Raw genomic sequence first — 5,179 nt, forward strand, 5'->3', positions numbered from 1 at the left:
GTATTAGTTGCTCTTTAAGAATTATCTAGCCAAATAAATGGTCTGTACAGTTTATGTGAAATAAAATGGTTTCTTAAAATATTTTGCAACTGTAAAACAGACTTTCAGTGTCTTGTTTTTTTCCACAGGGTTGGTAGGGAACTTTAATCTGTCAGAGCCCGAAACTGCTTTCCTCTGAAAGAAGATTTGGATTCATCCCATCTCTCCAATTTAGGTGTGGCCGAAAGTGTCGGGAACTATATACTGTATTAAAAAAACACAGACACACTTCATGCTTCTGTCCTAGATGTAAATTCACGACTTGCTGCCATCTGTCAGGAATGATTCTTTCTCATCAGCTAGAGCAGTCATTTCAGCTATGTTTAAGGATTTCAATGTCAGGTATCTGATAAACCAACATGCAGATTCACATAGCTGCCTGATTTCACTTTGTCTGTATTTGTTGTATTTTTTTTAAACGTGTTTGTGTGTGAAAGCCTGCCTGTGGCCTTTTAACTTTTAGGTATCTCCGAGTTAGTTAGGGCTAAGATAGAGGTTATTAAGAAAGTAATACATCTCATTGACTTAGCAAGAGTTTGAATGAGAGAGAGGAGGGCAGCATGAGATGCAGACAGATAATAATAATGTATACCAATTACAGGATATAGCACTTTTCAATTACTCAAAGATAGTTTATTCATTGACTTCACAGTTACACCCTGGTGGTAGTAAGCTACTAGGACAGTCTGACAGAAGTGTGGTTGTGTGACATTCATGGGTAGTGGGTTTAAACGTCTTCCCCAGGAACACAACGAAGTCATGTAACCCTCCTGTTGTAGGACATATAAATTCTCTGCACAACAGACATTTGCAAGCCCCAAATTTATCCCCCCTCGAATTTATCGCGCACATCTAGAATCATTCAATTTCAATTGAACACGGAGAGGGTAATTTTTCCTATCTGCAGTCTGGCCCGGTGGATGAGGCTAAAATTAAAATGTAAAAAAAATATGGGTTTCTTCCCACATACCAAAAACATTTATTAATTGAAGAATCTAAATTTCCCTAGGTGTGATTGTGTGTCCCACTGTTGTCTGTCTCTGTGTGCCCTGCGATTGGCTAGCAACCGGTTCAGGGTGTCCCCCACTCCTGCCCAATGATAGCTCGGAGACGCTCCAGGACTCCTACGACCCTTGTGAGGATAAGTGGATCAGAAAATGAATGGATGGATGAATACTGTATCCCTGTCCATAATTTTTAACCCCGGCCTCTACCTCTACCTTAATGTGACCAGATGAGAAGGAACTCACAATTTGCTTACTGAACTGTCCAGTAAGGAGCTACAAATGTTATGTGGTAACAAATTCGGATATTGTTTCCACAATTAAAAAAAAATAAGAGACCCCGCTTTTTACTTTGAGCACCTGCTCTTCTAAAGCACAAAGTAATGTGGTAGTGAGAAGGCTATCATTGTACTTTGGTCACATTCCTGCTCTGAATTTGCATGCAACATTTGTTTCACAAGCTAGGTTTAACGCCAGGTTTCATCTGTCAACATCTGCCTGTGCCAACACCTAACAACAGCTACAGTAGAATTTTTGCAATGTTTTGGTTCCATCAAAACACAGCGTGAGTCCTGATATAAATGCTTTAAATAGATGTATCAGGATCGGCTGATGAGTGCAGAGATTTGTTTGGCTGTCGGGCAAATAGCGCATCAGGGAGGGATCAGTGTAGCTAAACACCTGTACCTCGATGGCTAGATGACTCAGCAACGGAAAATCAAAAGGGAGAAAACAAATCGACATAAAGAAAAAGTGTCGCAGGTAAAAAAAAAAAAACAAAAGAGGTTTTTTTTTTTAATTTTATTTTGGTGTGTAGCTGCCCCTTGAGAGATCTCCACAGTCCATGATAATCATGCAGGGCCACAGACTTGTTGATTGGGAAATTAGATGAATCATTTCATATAATTTGATCAATAATGGGGAATACATGGCTTACTGAATTTCTTTTGAAAATCCTTTAATTTTACTGATATAAGTATTTGCATCATTGGTTATAAAGTATTTGTCCATCAAAAGGTCATCAAAAAAAGTATATTCTAACATAGTAGTTTTCAAAATGTTAATGCCAAAATGTCTTTACCATAAGGTGTCTATATTGAAGTTTCATAATTTGCAACATGTTTTCTGAATAGATTACATTACATTTTTGGATATAGCGTATAAGATTTTTTTTTATCCTATCCTATCCTATCCTATCCTATCCTCTTTCATCCTATCCTATCTATTTTATCCTATCCTAAATCCATTCTCTATCACTCATGCTGTCTTTACTGTTAATGCCACTGCAGTCTCATGATGTTGTTGTAATACACCAGAGGGATATGTGAGCTGAAGTGAGCTGATGTGGCAGCCTTCATTCGTACAGTAGCAGACAAGAAATTTCATTCATAAATTTTCTTAGCCACTTATCCTCACAAGGGTTGCAGGAGCCTTACACCTTATCCCAGCTATCTTTGGGCAGAAGGCGGGGTACACGCTGAACTGGTTGCCAGCCAATCGCAGGGTACATAGAGACGAACTCACTCTCACTCACAATCACAGCTAAGGAAAATTTGGAATCTCCAATTAGCACATGTTTTTGGGATGTGGGAGGAAATTGAAGTGCACGAGAAAACCCACGCAGGCGGAGCTGGGATTTGAAACCCAGTCCTCAAAACTGTGAGGACAACACTCAAATCAGACGTTCCACCGTGCCGCCCCAACAGAAAAAGAAATGATAATCTGAGAAACTAAGATGTATGTCATTACCGGTACGTTACGATAACCTAAAAACGCGAGTGTCACGTGCCATTGGTGCAGGGGAGGACCCAAATGCATGACTCCAAGACAACGACATAGCGTCCAGTGGGTTTTATTGCAGAAGGAGTTTCCGCACACGCTAACATAAAGTCCAACATAAATACATGATTAATTAACATGCTGTATGCGCAACAGCTGTGACGAGTGCTAAAAGTGGCACCACCCAGAGCGGTGACCAAGACACGCCCCTCCTGCCAGTGATCCAGTTCCGCTCATCTCAAAACACCATCCCTAAGGCGCGGATCCCAGATGTGCCAAAAAAAAAAAAAAAAAAAAAAAAAAACATGACCAGGGGATGGTGGAAGGGGAGCCGGTAGATTGCAAACCACCACCTCCTCCACAGCCGGGGATCGGTCGCCACCGAGGCTTGGTCGCGAAGCAGCCGGGAATTAGCAGTCGGCAAAACGGGAACGTGAAGGGGCCAGGAACCGGTCGCCGTAGCCACCGAAATAGGAACGTGAGGGGCCATGGACGGGTCGCCGCCGAGACGTGGTTATCAGGTGCCCGTGGATGGGGTGCCACCAGGACAGGAACGTGATTCACCTCTGAGTCTTCTGGGTCCGTGTCTGGCCAGTTCATTCTGTCATGTGCTATCGGTGCGGGGGAGGACCCGATAGCTGACTCCCAGACAACGGTATAATCCAGTGGGTTTTATTGCACAAGGAGTTTCCACACACTGTAACACAGTGCAACTCAATGAAGTGGCAAATGCCTGTGACGTAAACATAAATACATGATTAATTAACATACCGAATGCGGAAGAGCTATGACGAGTGCTCGAGGTGGCACCGCCCAGAGCGGTGACCAAGCCATGCCCCTCCTGGCAGTGATCTCATCGTGCTCATGACAGAGTGTAATGGGTTTAAAGAGCGGTTAGGATCATTTATGCACTTCTATCCCCAGACTTTGGAAGGCAATGTATGTAAATTGTGCAACTCATTTGATATGTATGAGGTTGTTTATGCAGTTTCGTCTATGTTTCAACATGGCTTAAAATGGGCCAACATTATTTCCTTTGTCAATTAGGATTGCCTTCACTGCAGAAGTCTAAAATTTTAAATCAATAACATTTTGAGAATAGTACAAAGCATAATTGTTGGAATACATTTACCCAAATAAAACCAAGGTGCCATAGAAAGAAAATCAATCCATCAATTTTCTTCACCGCTTATCCTCATGAGGGTCACTGGAGCCTATTCCTGATGTCAACAGGCAGGAGGCGGGGTACACCCTGAACTGGTTGCCAGCCAATTGCAGGGCATACACGAATAGACAAAGAGCTGCACTCACAATCAAACTTAGGGGCAATTTAGAGTGTCCAATTGATGTATGTTTTTGGAATGTGGGAGGAAACCGGAGTGCCCGGAGGAAACCCACGCAGGCACGTGGAGAACATGCAAACTCCACAAAGGCGGGCTGAACCCGAGACCTCAGAAGTGTGAGGCCAACGCTTTACCAGCTGAGGCACTGTGCCGCCTAGAAAGAAAATGCAAAAAATTTCTTTTGTCAATGTGTCTTTACCATTATTGCGCAAAATAGATGAAAAAAACCCATAAATTTCCCATCAACTACCAACCTTTTATGACAAATTGTTTACATACTCTGACATGCATTTTCTCAGTCATTCTCACACACACACACACACACACACACACACACACACACACACACACACACACACACACACACACACGCATGCACGCACACTTGCTTTATAAACAAGACACTACATGCACACACGCACATACATACAACCCATAGGTATCAGCTTGAACAAATATTGTCGCTCTGCTCCCCCTCATATAATACTGCCACAGGTTGAGGTCATGACAGCTGCCAGGTTAATGGGGTCAACTGGTTTATCACTGCAATATCTTTCATTCTTCCAATCCAGCCTGGTACGCACTCACTAATGAATTTATGAGTATTCGTTGCCTGGGGTTGAGCATTCCTCTGCGTCACATTGCTTATATTTGGCTGAGTGACACAAGAATGCAGTAAAGTGCTGATCATCTATTTTCACAGTACTGTAGTTCCTTCGTACAATCCACCAGTTTTATACTAGATGTATATCTTCAGTTTTCTTGAACACGAAAGAGCTTTTTTCCTACATTAGTTGAAGCAATCCAAAGGATTTCTATTATGCACAATGTAAGCATGAGCTCATGTTTTGGCTTTTTCAAGATCATGTCGAGGCACTCTTATTCTGAGGATTTATGGTGCAGGGCCCCCTAAAACAGGAGGCTTATTTCACTCCTGTTTACCTCTCCCTACAACCCCAAATGACATTTTGACCCTTGAAGAAACGTGGACCGCGGTCTCTGCAAACTCTCTCA

The sequence above is a fragment of the Syngnathoides biaculeatus genome, chromosome 14 (assembly GCF_019802595.1).
Source record: "Syngnathoides biaculeatus isolate LvHL_M chromosome 14, ASM1980259v1, whole genome shotgun sequence".
Taxonomy (NCBI): domain Eukaryota; kingdom Metazoa; phylum Chordata; class Actinopteri; order Syngnathiformes; family Syngnathidae; genus Syngnathoides; species Syngnathoides biaculeatus.